At 30.1% G+C, this 17004-nt stretch overlaps 1 protein-coding gene across 1 annotated transcript in view; it reads left to right on the top strand.

The window, feature by feature from the left end:
* Nucleotides 1-2034: 2034 nt before the first annotated feature.
* The window catches only part of LOC127279881 (uncharacterized), a 110831-nt gene continuing 95861 nt past the window's right edge, over nt 2035-17004 (top strand). The window contains exon 1 of the mRNA XM_051302519.1: nt 2035-2216. The gene's annotated coding sequence lies outside the window, so the exon portion shown is untranslated. The remainder of the gene's footprint in view (nt 2217-17004) is intronic.

Raw genomic sequence — 17004 nt, 5'->3', positions numbered from 1 at the left:
CATAATTTAAATATATTATTATATTTCGGTTTTTAAATTTAAATTTATTTTTTTAATACAAAATTTAGACTTCGATAACGATAGAACTAAGTAAAACCAGAGAACCATCGAACTATCGAATTGTACAGTGTGTTTTATCGTCACTCAAAAACAAGGAAACAGCGAAACCATCGAACGCGTTTAGTGTTTTAAAATTCTCGGTAAAATTGAAACCTGAGAAGGTAAGAAAGAAAATTGCGGTAAATTACCGAAAAAAAGAGAATTTATGAGAATATTCATTTAAGTGATTGATAATTGCCTTTTTTAAATCTAAATATGTATTTTTATAGTATGTAAGTTATAAATAAACGACCGACATGTTATTAAATGAATAATTTGAACAATGAATATAATAGACTGTAAGGGTGCAGTCCCATGGAGCAGATTAGGAGAATAGATTTCAGCCAATCAAAAGTTAGTCTCTCGCGGCAAATTTTGCATTTCCGTTAGAGACTGTTTTTTTATTGGTCAACGTCTAATCTGCTAATCTGCTCCATGGGACTGCACCCTCATTTTCTCTGTGTTCTTACTGACAAGATGACAGTCGGGTATATATGCCTGCACTTTTATCATTGTCTAACACGTGCGTCGTCATGACAACATGTGTGTTAGACAAGGATAAAAGTGCAGGCATATAAATGTACCTGATTCAATATAATAATGTAATATTATATCAATATTAATATATTAATATATATATTATATATTGTAACAAAGATATTTTTCATTATAATAATAATTGTACAGTCAGGAACATATGTCTGTACTTTTATCCTCGTCATACACGTTGTCATGACAACGCACGTGTCAGACAAGGATAAAAGTACAAGTAAAAATTCTCATAAATTCTCAGAGAAAAAACGATCCGGTAATTTACCGGTAAATTACCGTAATCTTCTTTCTCTTCTTGACGTAATTTACTGTCTTTAGAACACTAAACGCGTTCCTCGGTTTCACAGCTAAAAATGTACGGAAGCCTGTACGGCTCACGAGCGTCTCGGACGCAAGTGGCGGTGTTTCGTACCACAAGTGGCACGAAGTCCGTCCAACTTGTGGCAAGTTCGTTAGTTCGTGCCACTTGTTGGACAGGCTCCGTGCCACTTGTGGAAAGTGGATTTTTTGAAGGGTCATTCACAAATATGACAATTCCGTTGAATCCTGTTACTATCTATTTTGTCAGTGCTTTTCATTTCAATTTCATGTGAAGAAGAAGAAATGAATTTTATAAGATATTAGTAATATTAGCATATTAGTAAATGTCATCGAACAAACTTTTTATAGTTCACACATAAATACTCCTTCCAAACGTAAATATACATATTAATAAACTACGGATTCCACTAAGAATTAAGCGGAAGTTTTTTCTTAGTTTTTGTAATTTTTCTTAGTTTAGAATAAAAATAAGATTTTTTGGTTATGTTGTCATTTTTTAATTTAAAATACATGAAGAGGATTTTATTTTTTAAAATTAAAAGTACATTTTTATGAATATTTAAGAGTAATAAAGATGTCAATATCATTTGTTTACACTGAAATGTAATCTTTTACATATATTTTCAATTAAAAAATAACAAATTCATTTTTATTCAAAAACATTAAACGGACTTGCCCGGATGAAATTATACTTGAAATGAAAAGCACTGACGAAATAGACGGCAACAGAATCCAACGGAATTGTCATTTTTGTGAATGACCCTTCAAAAAATCCACTTTCCACAAGTGGCACGGAGTCTGTCCAACAAGTGGCACGAACTAACGAACTTGCCACAAGTTGGACGGATTCGTGCCACTTGTGGTACGAAACACCGCCACTTGCGTCCGAGACGCTCGTGAGCCGTACAGGCTTCCGTAAAAATGTGACGCGAACAAGATAGTTCGCTGGTGACTTGTAGGCGCTTCCGTAGTATTCCGTAGAGTTGTGACCATACCCTTAGGTTATAAACCAATTAGAATTAATGAATATAAATTACTTTTATAAATAGGTTGAGAACCTTTTCGTGCTACTGAGCGCTCATAGCGAGAATGTGGAAAACGCCTATATTTATATTACCGGAAATATAAAACCGTCTGATGCTGTTAAAAAACTATAAATTTACCAAATACATGTAGTTTTGTTGTTAAAAGCGGAAATTTTTAAGGAATCTCTTATAAGTTATCTGGATTGCAGAATTGATAATGTAATTATTTCTATTGTAACGTCTTGAAAGTTTAATTATCTACTTAATTTAAAAAACAATAGCTATTTGTGTCATATAGATAACTTAAACAATATATTACTGTTAAGCCATTAAACACAAATATGTTAAATATTATAATCAATATGAAACATTTGGAAGGTGGTTTGTTAATTTTACAATTTAAAAATAAATAATCTCAAAAACATTTTGCCCATCCATATCTTACTAAAATAAAATTAGGAATCATCAAATAATGTCAGACACTGAAACGTTTTGTAACTACTTTTGACGTTTATTGATAGTGTTAACTATTTCTAACTAAAATGGTTATGTTCCTGACGTTTTCTGGAAAGTGATTATTTCATATACATTATACATTTTTTGTGAAAGGATCTCAATTCTATTATGTTAGTTGTTAATTTATAAACAAAATTTTTTCTTTTTTTTATAATATCCACATGAAAACGAGATATTTAGAAGGTTCAATTATTCCAGGATCTCGGACATTTAAAAAATTCTCTGAAAAGTTGAAAATTAAAAGAAAAAGAATTATTAATTAATTGAATTAAAGATCGCTTTTTATATATAATCTTTTTTGTATAAAAACCATAAATTAATCAATAAAAATAGTATAAAATAAAAGAATTAATAAATGGAGACAATTTTAAAAGTATATAATCTAAGCAAATGATAAATTTTGTTACAATTATTACATTATAATAATAATACATTTAAACTGAATAATAAAATATTAAATAACAGTGCCATTTCATGAGTTTTTTTTATTACTTTTCGGAGTAGCCTCATTAAATTAAATGAAAATTTTTTTATAATACTTATTAATATAAAGGTTTAAAATAATCACTTTTTAAGTAAAAACGTTTATTTAAAAGATACAATAAATTTAAAAAATTTACTCTTTCTGTCCCACTAAATAAATTGGTTTAAAAGATCCAAATTTTCCTTCCTTTTCAAGCTTTAATACCGCACAAGAAAAATAAAGTGTATTTCAAAATAGTTAACTCACAATTTTTGAAACCTCTGCTAAAAATAAAATCACAGAACGTCAAAAAATTAGTCAGGATCACTGACGTTATAAGACTATTTTTGTTACGATTGTAGTCACAGAACACCACAATAAGTGAGGTTTAGTCAGAGAATCGTCAATAGTAGTCAGATTTTTTATTTTTTGTCCATACCATAAATCATTAAACGCTGTGACTATTTGTGCTGTTAACCCTGCCAGAAGAGTGGTACTGCATTGGTACTGGGAAATTGGAACTATTGTTCAAGGAGGGATGGCAAAAAAATTTCTAAATTTAACAGAAATTTTCTACAAATCATTTGTTCTATCGCTGTTTTACACGCATATCGTGAGAGACGTTTTGTTGATCTAACATACACTGTAAAAAATATTTCTTGTAACATTACCACTTTCTACGTAGGTCCAAAATCTTACCTAGAGGCATAAGTACATAAAACAGTATAACAGCATCTAGAATGGGGAATTTTACTTTTAGAATTTGTAAATTTACATCTTGTAGTGTAAAAGTACACCACATGGTAATTTTAAAGATTATACACTCAAAAAAATTCATGGTAAATTTGACTAAATTTTAACTATTTCTCCTAGTTCCAGGAGGCGTTTATATTAACAAAAAGTAGTTGAGACAACTATGTAAAAACGGTTAAATCAACTAAAATTTAGTAAAAATATACTATTAAAAGTAGTAAATTATTATTATTAATATTAGTATTGAGATCCATTTTTTTACCCTCTCCCCTACTACTTTCGTTTATATATGCCTTATATTATTTAATTTTTATATACCTAACAGAGAAATATCCCTAAACACTGGGGATTGAACGCACGACCCTAACATTCGCAAGCACAGTGGGCTTAGCCTAACTTTAACCTAAATGTACTGGCCTATCTTGGTTCTCTTCAGATATAAATGCCACATTATTTTTCTGAGTAATTTGAACCTAAGATGAAAAAAATCGGTAGAGGGATTTTCGAATATAGTCGATTTTTGTGTATTTTTAACTTTTTATAGTCTTTTTACTTTGAAACAGTTCAATACTAATCAATTCGATTTCTAATCATGCATAAATTTTTTCTGAAGTTGGCGACTATTCAATTTAGAAGTGTCAAAATTAAAATTCAATGTTTGTTAATAATCTTGTATAATTCCCCACGAAGCGTACAATTCCATTTCCCTTGTGTTTTTTAAGAAATAAATTGTATAAATGCCCTGAATACGAAGCAGACTGAAAATCGCTTATATATTGTTTAAAAAATAGGAAAAGAACTAGGCGCAATTGCGCCTACATCTAGGGTTTCGTGGCGCTTTAAATTTTAATGTCAACTACTGGGACATGTCAACTATTGGAACATGTCAACTATTGGACATGTCAATTACTGAGACAGGTCAACTACTGGGACATGTCAATTATAGGGGCATGTTAACTAATGGGACATGTAATGTCCATTCATGTAATGTCCATTCGGGAAAATGTCCATTCAGTAAATGGAGATTTGGGATCTGTGGGGCCCCAAAATATGAATTTGGGAGCTATGGTGCCCCAAAATTTGAATTTGGGATCTGTGGTGCCCCAAAAGTTTAATTTGGGATCTGTGGTGCCCCAAAATTTTAATTTGGGATCTGTGCCCTAAAATTTGATTTTGGGAGCTGTGGTGCCCCAAAATATACTACGGACAGACGGACGCCAAAGTGAAACTATAAGGCTTTCGGCCATGGGCCACGAAACCCTAAAAATCAGTATTAATTGTGCGTCATGTAAAAGCTCTATTCATTAAAACTTGTGTTATTTAGTGGGATTTATATTATATGTTAATTTTTGTTAAATTTTAGAAAAATATTTTGAATAAAAGCAATAACTAAATTATACGCTATCCTGAGAATTACCCATAAATTAATTACTGCTCGCTCAAAAATATCAAAAGCTAGAAGTCATGAAGAAAATCCGTACTGTGTTTGCCCTTTTTGTTTTTAAAAAACGTCAATAATAATTCTAATTAAAGGTACATCAAATTATTTAGTACTGAAAAATTATTTCTTGCACCTTTAATTGAAATCATTATAGACGTCTTTCCGAAACAAAAAAGGCAAATACAGTAACGATTTTCTTCATGACTTCTCGCATTTGACATTTTTGAGCGAGCAGTAATAAAACTAAACAATGTTATTAACAAACATTGAGTATTATTTCTGACACTTTTAAAAATACTTGACAACTTTATAAAGAATTGATTTATGATTAGAAATCGAATTGATTAATATTCAACTGTTTTAAAGTAAAAAAAGTATTATAAAAAGTTAAAAATACACAAAAATCGACTTTATTCTTAAATCCCTCCACCGATTTTTTCATCCTAGGTTTAAATTACTCAGAAAATAATGTGAAATTAATATCTGAAGAGAGTCGAGATGGGCTAGTACTTTTGGGTTAAAGTTAGTCCAAGCCCACCGTGGAAGCCGACAACTTAACCATCTAACCACGCACGCTAAGATGGCTGGCATGATATTTGAGGACATTCTTTCAACTACACAAATTTTAAAAATAACTATTTTTAATACTTATTTTAATTACATAAAACATTAAGTCTAATGGTTTTACTGCATCTAGGAAGAAATGGTTTCTTCAACTACATAAATCATAAAATAACTATTTTCAACACTTATTTTAACTACATTAAAACAGTAAATCAAATTTTTTTCTGCAACTAATAAGAAATGTTTCTTTCATCTACACAAATCCTAAAAATAACAATTTCTAACAGCAGTTTTAACTATTAAAATGTTGTAAAGCTATTTAAAATCACATGACAGTTAGTTATTTTAACTACAAATATTAGTAATTTTAACTAGGTGAAATTCACTACTAAAATTTAGAACCACCAACTGTCTGAGTTTAGTTGAAATGGTTCTGAATATGGTACTTTTAACTGCTTTCTTTAACTACACATTTTCAGTCATTTTTACCAATGCTATTTTTTTGTGTGCAATCGTATTAAAAATATTTTAATTGAAATTTATTTTTATATTAGGTATAAAATTATTACTTTTCTTCATTGCAATGAAAAATATGTGATAGAAATAATCAAATTTATATAAACATTTATTTCAAAAAAATTATTATTATTTGAGTTACAAAATATAATATTAATATATTAATATGTGTATGACGAGATATGAATAAAAAAGAATACATTGAGCAAAAAATTTTAGGTTACATTCCCTGCAAACATGAATACGTAATGATTATATATTTGTTATATAACAAGATGTAACACGTTCTGTCACAAGCTTGTAGCATGTTACAAGCAGGTTACGATAAATATCAGCTCTGATCACTGTAACAGATATGTAACAAATACATAACACTGTTACTAGTGATTTATAACAGATATGTACCGATTACATAAATCAATTACAAATTTTTTAAATCCAGTAACAACATCTCATATAACACATATATAACAAATATAGAACTTTGTTACAAAAGAATACAGTTAAAATTAATATAATAAATTAAGAGAGTGTCGTATTTTGTCTTAATTGGATGTTGATAATGTTAATAAAATAAAAAAAATTAGTAATCCTAACACATTTTCGATATTTTTTAACCGGTTGACTCCTGAGATTCGAGCTCTCGACCATCACTAGTGTACCTACACTGCAGAGCTCAACCGTATCATTTCTAAAATATTAATAATTTTTAACAACATAAATAATTTTTATTTGTTAATTCTTAAATATGTTAATTATAATAAATGTAAAAATTGTTAAATCTTTTAATTATTGTATTTTAGAATTTATTACCTTTTACTTTTTAATTTGAAAGGAAGTAAATCTTTGCTTTAGGCAAGTTAACAGTACATATAAATTTGAATTTCCTCCAAAAATTGATACAGGAGGTCAATTACGTAACTTTTTCCGGATCCCACATTCCGTAACCGACATTCCGGATCCCACAATCCGGATCCGACATTCCGGATCCCAGATTCCGTAACCGACATTCCGTAACCGACATTCCGTAACCGACATTCCGGAACCCACATTCTGGATCCCACATTCTGGATCCCACATTCTGGATCCCACATTCTGGATCCCACATTCTGGATCCCACATTCTGGATCCCACATTCTGGATCCCACATTCTGGATCCCACATTCTGGATCCCACATTTTGGATCCCACATTCTGGATCCCACATTCTGGATCCCACATTCTGGATCCCACATTCTGGATCCCACATTCTGGATCCCACATTCTGGATCCCACATTCTGGATCCCACATTCTGGATCCCACATTCTGGATCCCACATTCTGGATCCCACATTCTGGATCCCACATTCTGGATCCCACATTCTGGATCCCACATTCTGGATCCCACATTCTGGATCCCACATTCTGGATCCCACATTCTGGATCCCACATTCTGGATCCCACATTCTGGATCCCACATTCTGGATCCCACATTCTGGATCCCACATTCTGGATCCCACATTCTGGATCCCACATTCTGGATCCCACATTCTGGATCCCACATTCTGGATCCCACATTCTGGATCCCACATTCTGGATCCCACATTCTGGATCCCACATTCTGGATCCCACATTCTGGATCCAACATTCTGGATCCAACATTCTGGATCCAACATTCTGGATCCAACATTCTGGATCCAACATTCTGGATCCAACATTCTGGATCCAACATTCTGGATCCAACATTCTGGATCCAACATTCTGGATCCAACATTCTGGATCCAACATTCTGGATCCAACATTCTGGATCCAACATTCTGGATCCAACATTCTGGATCCAACATTCTGGATCCAACATTCTGGATCCAACATTCTGGATCCAACATTCTGGATCCAACATTCTGGATCCAACATTCTGGATCCAACATTCTGGATCCAACATTCTGGATCCAACATTCTGGATCCAACATTCTGGATCCAACATTCTGGATCCAACATTCTGGATCCAACATTCTGGATCCAACATTCTGGATCCAACATTCTGGATCCAACATTCTGGATCCAACATTCTGGATCCAACATTCTGGATCCAACATTCTGGATCCAACATTCTGGATCCAACATTCTGGATCCAACATTCTGGATCCAACATTCTGGATCCAACATTCCGGATCCAACATTCCGGATCCAACATTCCGGATCCAACATTCCGGATCCAACATTCCGGATCCAACATTCCGGATCCAACATTCCGGATCCAACATTCCGGATCCAACATTCCGGATCCAACATTCCGGATCCAACATTCCGGATCCAACATTCCGGATCCAACATTCCGGATCCAACATTCCGGATCCAACATTCCGGATCCCACATTCCGGATCCCACATTCCGGATCCCACATTCCGGATCCAACATTCCGGATCCAACATTCCGGATCCAACATTCCGGATCCAACATTCCGGATCCAACATTCCGGATCCAACATTCCGGATCTAACATTCCGGATCCAACATTCCGGATCTAACATTCCGGATCCAACATTCCGGATCCAACATTCCGGATCCAACATTCCGGATCCAACATTCCGGATCCAACATTCCGGATCCCACATTCCGGATCCCACATTCCGGATCCCACATTCCGGATCCCACATTCTGTATCCCACATTCTATATCCCACATTCCGGATTTTAAATTTCGGAATTTTTAAATATTTACACCCTATTGTGTGTTATAATAAAATGTACTCAAATATTATTTTTTAAAATTATACACAAATTGTTACGTCGCTAAAGGGTTCGATGGTGAAATTACTTTATTTCTAACATAAATTCTATGCTCAATGAAACTATTAAAACATTTCCTCGTAAAACAAAATTAACCCTCAAGGTAGACACTGGGTACAGAACCCCTCGATGTTTTTTAAAACTGTGCGTGCCACATTTAAACGCGAGCATTTAAGACCATCGTAAAAAATTACTAGAAAAACTTGGAGTCACTATTGTGACACCTATTTGTGTCGGGTATGTAACGCTTTATTAGTTCATGAAAGTCCTGGAATTGTAATTTTTGTCCTTGAATTTTTTATATTTTGCTTTTAAATTTTCAAAAATTTATAATTTTGTCAATCAAGTAAAAAAATTCATTAATTAGGTAAAGTAAAAATTTACTTAAGTAATTGATTAATTATTATTATTAACCATAATAATCTCCGTATTCTTTCATTCTTTCATTCCGTCCGCATCCCCACTATCTTTTTGGCGACAAAGAAAAGAAGCGAAGGAGGGACAGATAGGAAAGTAACTTATATGTTATTGGTTAATAATAATGACGAAAAGGCGTCCTGTTTTCTTATTGGCTGTTTGTCTCTCCTAACTTTCAATATGTATTTTATTCTCTTATCAACGTTAAATTGTTTGTTATTTGTTTATTCATGTTATAAAAAAATTTATTTGTTCTTTTGTTTTTAATATATTTATTAAAAAAATATGAATATCAAATAATATTTTAATTTAATGATATTTGCTAACGAAAGAGAAAGAATAAAAGATGGAAAGTAACGCCTATCTCATTGGTTTAAAAAATGGCGTCCTTATTTTTTATTGGTTTATTATTTTGCCTAACTTTAAACATGCATTTTATTTTAACTATAATAATCTAGGTATTCATTCACTCATTCCGTCCAGACCCCTGCTGGGTTTTCGGTGACAGAGAAAAGAACAAGTTATGGAGAGAGAAAGATATATCTTTATTTTGCAAATGAGGGTTCGCTTGATCTGCAATCTGTTAATGAGGATTAATTAATAACTCTGAGGACCCAGGTAATTATTTCTTTCTCCCTTTATCACGTGAAAAAGCTATAAAGAAAGTCTAAAACTGAATAGGTAACGCATACCTTTCTTTCTTACACCAAGGAATATAACATAAGTACTTCTTTGTTTAACATTGCGTTTCTCTATCTAGACGATTGAAAATGGCATAAGAACATCATCGTCTAAAATCTTAATCTTCTTCCTTTTTGTTTTAAAAATAAAAAAAAAAATTCATATATATGTATATATGTATGTATGTAGGGGAGAGTGACAAACAGTGGGACACTTTTTTTTCAAAGACATATGAATATGTCAATTTTATATATTTTTGGACACTTTTTAGTATTACCATAAAGTTTGAACTCTTTTCTACATAATCCATATATTTTATTTAAATTATATTGTGATTAAATAGAAAAATTTCAAGTTTTTGGAACTTGATACATTTGTCTTGTTTTGAAGGTTTGTGTTAAACAGTGGGACACCTATTATTGAATAACGAATAATTGTTTCAATAATAATATTCTGCTTTATACTTTATAAATATATATGTTTTGCATTAAATAACGTTAACAAATGTTGCAAAACACTCATAATTTAATAATATTTTACATTTTTTTAATACGATGTCAAGTTTCATATGAAAAATTGCTATTATTTTTTTTTTACGTTTACAGTACTGCTGATCCGTCATAATTTGGTCATAACCTAAAAACAATTTGGAGGAAAATTTGAATAGTCGTTCTCTTATCAAGTGTTATTTTTCAAATGTTGCCGAACAATAATTGTAATAATTATAAATTTTGAATTTTTTAATGTTTTTTAGCACAAAAAAAATCACATTTTTAGTCGCTGTGTAAGTATAAATGCGCATGCGTTTAGCTGACACAACTTATAATTAGTGTTGCCAAAATCCACGTTTCATAAACTTAAATTTTTGCCTGTCCCAGTGTTTAATGTCCCACTGTTTAAATTGAGCAATCGCAAGAAATTATTTAAAGAAAAATTGTTTGTAAAATTTTAAAATATTTTAAATTATTGGATATTATACTTAAAAACATTAGTAAACGAAGTAACAATTCCCCTTTTTTTTAAAAAACTGTCCTATCTATATAAAAATCAGCATTGTATTTCAACTCGATTTCAAGAAAAAATTTACTCCGTAACGTCAAAAACAGTTTTTTTCAATTTTCTTTGTAAATAATGAATCAATGTGGCTAAAATTTTTGGAGATAGTGTGTTGTCATAAACATGGTTTACATTTAAATTTTGGTCGAGTTTCTTTAAATAGTTTTTCAGAAAATTAAAGTATCCTACTGTTTAAACTGTCCCACTGTTTATCACTCTCCCCTACTTGTATTAGAGCCCCAGAAAATTTTAATAAAAAAATTTAAAATCTGGCCCCTCAGAATTAATCTTCATTAACAAAGGCTCTATTGTCCAAGGATTGGTTTTGTTTGTGGTAATTGTTCTGAGGGTCTAATACTGGTATATACATATTTTTTTTATTTTGAAAACAGAAAAAAAGAAGAGTAAGATTTTTAGGCGAAGATATTCTTATGTTATTTTGAATCCTCTAGATAGAAAAATGCAATATTAATTTTGAAAAAATAATCTTTGTATTCATTCTTTCATTCATTCACATTTTCTTAGCACTTGATATGTATTTCTCGTTATTATTAGATTATATATACATATATATCTTTGCTTTGATAATGAGGGTTCTCGAGGGTTTCTACCTGCAATTTGTTTCGTCAAAAACAGCCTTCGGTTGAGGGTTTATTTTCTATTATTGTTTATATAAGATGGTCGATGATCGTTTAATTACTGTCCTGTAAGGGGAAGTGGTGTCTCTCATCTTACCAGCCGCACCCGAGCTATAACCATGTGGTTATATTAGAGAATCAAAATCAAGAAGAAAATCTTTGGTGCCAGCACCTTTGGGTTAAATTGGTTTAAAACAAATCGTATAGGTTTATTGTACCAAAATTATAAAACTTTTGAATATTATCATTTATATTTCGTTATATTTGGAACAACATATGCTCGTAATCGTGAAATTCTGACAATGAGAAATATGTCAAAATAAATTACAAAATTTAAAGACAATTACAGGAAAATTATTTTATTTAAACATATATAAATATTTAAATAATCGTGAACGGAACCCTAGGTCAATTTTATTATTTTTGAACAGATTACCGTAAAAGCGTCATTAGTCCTTTTTGAGAGAATCACCCAAATAAATTTTTTAAAGCGGGAAACTGAAATGAAAGATTTGTTTTGAAAAGTGACTTTACCAGGAGCTTGAAATTTGAAGAAGGTTACTATGTCGAACATAAAAAAGTATTTTATTTTAAGTAATAAAGATTTTAAAATTATTGAATATGTAAATGAAATTTTAAATTATATGCACATGTATAAATTTTAAAAATGACTAAGAAAAGATACAAATTATTTTTTCATTATGAAAAGTACTTTGTATTTACAAAGGCTTCATTTAATTTTTCCAATTAAAGAAGAAGTTAAAGATATTAAAATAGTTTTTAGTAGTAATACGATTTTGGTTATTGAATTTGTGTCTATTACGATGGAATAAAACTTTATATTTTTGAAAGTCTTAATGCAGGGTGTTTGAATGTTTTTCCAAGTAGAATAGTTAATTAGATTGTTCCCTTTTCAACCAACAGTAGTTTTTGAAGCTCTTGATCAACAACCGATTGGTACAGTTAAGTGTGAAGTATATGAAATAGCATTTGCAACAACTGTATTGGTTAACAGTGTAATTTAAAAGATTAATTTATGAAACTGATAATAATATAATGAGCAAGCATTTGATATCAATTTTTGAAAACAATTAATTAAATCATTTTCCGGCAGTTAGAATGTCTAATATTAGGATTTCGATTTGTAGAGATTGATTGGAATTGTCTTTTCATAAATCGAGCTAAAGAACTTCAAAATGGTGGTCTGAACCTTTCATATTTTTGTAAGACTTTTGCCAGTAAAAATGACAACAGAGTTCTGTCTACTGAAACTGAAAATGAAAAGAAAATACCCAAAGAAAAAAATTTGTCATGTGAGATAAAAAATTATCTACAGAAATTAAGGAGGGATTTATATGTTGATGTAAATTCAGTATGCACAACAGGAAATAATGAGTAAATAATTTCGAGTCTTATTGTTAGTGAAAATTTTGATCCCATGACATATCCTACAATGTTTCCTTATGGTGATCCTGGATGGACTGTTAACCTTAAGCATACTCAAGGTACTTGTAATTTTATTCATTTACAATTTTATATGTATCGTCTTTCACAGAGAAGAAAAAAGCGGGGATTGCCACATGTGCGTTTAATTATATTTTTACGTGCACAAATCTGCGATTCAGAAAATTTAAATAAAATGATATGTGCTGAAATCACAGACGAAATAAAGGATCCAGAACTTTTTAACATTGTAAAGCGATTTTAAGTTCATGGGCCTTGTGGTAAACAAAATAGGCATTCACCCTGCATGGATCCTGAGATGGGTCATTTAAATGTATTGCTGACAATTCGATGATCGTAGCATATAATCTTTATTTGAGTACAAAATTTAAAGGTCATATTGACTGCAATAATATGTATTATATTATTATGACACCATAATGTTGAAATAATAATACAGTAACGATTTTAAAAATAACATTATAATTTTGTGAGATCAAAATTCCAATAACTTTTCGTCAAATAAAAATAAATTTTTAATTTTTCATAAAAAACTATAGTTACCACGCGCGTTTACGCGCGTTTCTTTAAGCTAGTTGATTGAAAATGTTTATAAGTTATTTTCCTTGATGTGAGAAAGAAAGATAAACATTACCTCTTCAGTTTTTGACTTTTATCTTTATATTTCCATGTGATAATACACGGAAAAAATTTCGGGACGTCAGACGTGCCGATGTCAATGTAAACCTACAGTACATTTACTCAGAGTTAATCTTCATTAACAAAGGTTCTATTGGCCAAGAGTTGGTACATCTTTATTTTTCTATACATATAATAAATGTGAAAAAAGAAATTATTACCTGGGTCCTCAGAGTTAATCCCCATTAACAAAGGTTCTATTGTCCAATGGTTGGTTTTTTTGGGGTATTTGTTCCGGAGTTTTAATACAGGTTATATATGTTATTTGTAATGAACTACTGATTACTCCTATAAGAGTGTCCTTTTTGCAATTATTTGCTGATCAGTAGTTACTGATTTATGGTTACTCATAGTTCTCTCATTCTTTTGGATATTTGGTAGTTTTATTGCATAAAAGGCAAAATTGGTTATATTGGATTAAAGTAAAAATTGGTTATATTGAATTAAAGGAAAAATTGGTTATATTTGGTAAAAGGTAAAATTTGTGTTTATTACGATAGAGTAAGGCTTTATATTTTTGATAGCCTTAATGAGGGGTGTTTAAATGTGCATCAAATAAAATGTTTAATTAGATTGTTCCCTTTTAAATCAACAGTAGTTTTTGAAGCTGTTAATCAACAACCTTTTGGTAGTGTTTAGTGTGGAGTATATGCAATAGCATTTGCAACATCTATTTTATTTAACGTAATGCCTAACCGTGTAAATTATGAAACTGCCCTGCTAAAAATAAAATCACAGAACGTCAAAAAATTAGTCAGGATCTCGGACGTTTTGAGACTGTTTTTGTTACGATTGCAGTCACAGAACACCACAATAAGTGAGGTTTAGTCAAAGAATCGTCAATAGTAGTCAGATTTTTTATGAGGGTCGGAGACCCTTATTTTTGGCCATACCATAAATCATTAAACCCTGTGACTATTTGTTTATTTATTAAATGACATTTCTTTCTATAAAATAGTTTTGAAGATTCCTGACTTACTTCTCATGAATTCTGACTACAAATATTTAAAAATTAAAAAAATCAATATTTTATCATTAAAAAAATAAATTATCGCACAACATTTTTTTATCTTTACGTTACACATACTTAATTATTATTTTTACAATTTATTATATTTATTTACTCCTATCGAAGAAAATCTCGCAAACGCAGGGAATCGAACTCACAACCTAACGAACGCAAACCGAATACCTAACCCCTGAGCTAAACTAACCTAACTGAGATCTTAAAAATAGAATACGGTTTTATGAAAATAGAAGATCTTATTACTTTTTTTCAATTTTATCAACATATTTTGTTGATGATTATTATTATTATTTTAAAAAAATTTTATAATTTTTAAAAATTAACAAGTAAAGTTAAAATAGGTATATTCTTATATTGATCAAAAAACATTTTTAGTCCAATTATCATATATTAATGTATTCAATTAATAAAATTTGCTTCAGCAAATATTTAATTAAAGAAAAAATTCGTATGTAAATATTATTTGAATTCGAACTTAAAAGAATATGTGTAATATAGAAATAAAATAGTCTAGAATAATAAGATACTGTCGGATTGTCTCAAGTAAACTCTGAGCGAATTTTATCAGGCTTTTCGCTCACGTTTTAGCACATTCATTACTATTATAATTAATTATAATGATAAGAATTAATTAATATGCATATATTAATTACTATATTATTAAAATTCAATTTAACATAATTCTTCCACAAATCAACTAAATAATTACTAATTTTAATTTTTCTTTTTAGCATACTGCACTATAATTAGATGCAATATTTGGTTCAAATCAAATTTATATTTAGTGAAAACTGGATCAAATTCGCTCAGAGATTGATTGAGCGATCATTTCATATATTCTATTTTACAAGAGACCAGAATGTTTTTGCTCATCTAGTTGTAAAAAAATAAACTTTTATGTGAAATAGCCAGCGATTTCTAATTTTTTTCAAATATATATATATAGAGTTAACACAGTAGTAAGAATAGGTTTTCAACATATGTTGCTTTCTTATAACTAAATGTAAGGAAACTAGCTTACTGTAAAATAATAATTACAAATTTGAAGTAGGGACTTTAAAAGTATAGTCGTAGTCATTGACGCCTTCCCTTTTCTGTCCTTGTTTTACAAACGTGATTCCATGTATATTATATGTACGTTAGAAAAGAACAAAAAAAAGTATAGGCCAGAAGGATCTTTTATGGTTTCATGGCTTTTCATTGCAAAATTAAAAATTGTTGCATTTGAACAAAATAATTTTTAAATATTATATTCGTAATGTACATGTTAATACAATTACAACGATATAAAATTTTTTTCAAATATTTTTAAATTATTGAGAATTAATTTTAATTAATGGAGTTTTTATTGTATAATCATTAAGTAATTTTTGGAGTTTTTACATAATGTTTTATATCATTGGAATCGTTAAAATCTATAAATTACAAATATAACATTTAAAAAAATATTTATTTAAATTTAAATAATTTTTTATTTTGCATTAAAAAGTCATAAAATCTGATGGACCCTCGAAAAGACCCTTCTATTGGTAAAAGGGAATATATAATATAATAGAGTTATATGGTGGGTTTGAGTGGCCTTGGTACCTCTCTTGGAACCCTTTTTACAAAAAAAATAAAACGTAGTGAGAAATAGTCACTTTTTAGAAAACGTCAGGCCCATAAAAACTATTTAAGTCAGAATTAGTCAGCAGCATCACAAAACATCAAAATAGTCTCAAAACGTCAGGATTTCTGACGTTTTGAGACTGATTTCTGATTTTATTTTTAGCAGGGTGATAATAACAAAATGAGAAACCATTTTAAGTCAATGTTTGAAAATAATCGCTTAAATCATTTTCCGGCATTAAGAACGTCTCACAATAGGAATTCGATAATAGAGAATGATTAGAACCGTTTTTTCATAAATTGAACTTAGGAACATAAAAATTATATTTTAAACTCTTGTTCTGTTTTTAATACTTTGCACAGTAATAATATTAACAGAGTTCTATTAACACAAGATTTAAAAATTAAACATTCTCTAA

Source organism: Leptopilina boulardi, unplaced genomic scaffold (genome assembly GCF_019393585.1).
Source record: "Leptopilina boulardi isolate dan_hultmark-lab unplaced genomic scaffold, ZJU_Lbou_2.1 LbouV2_224, whole genome shotgun sequence".
In the NCBI taxonomy this organism is placed as follows: Eukaryota; Metazoa; Arthropoda; class Insecta; order Hymenoptera; family Figitidae; genus Leptopilina; species Leptopilina boulardi.
This window is presented reverse-complemented; position numbering and strand designations above follow the sequence as displayed.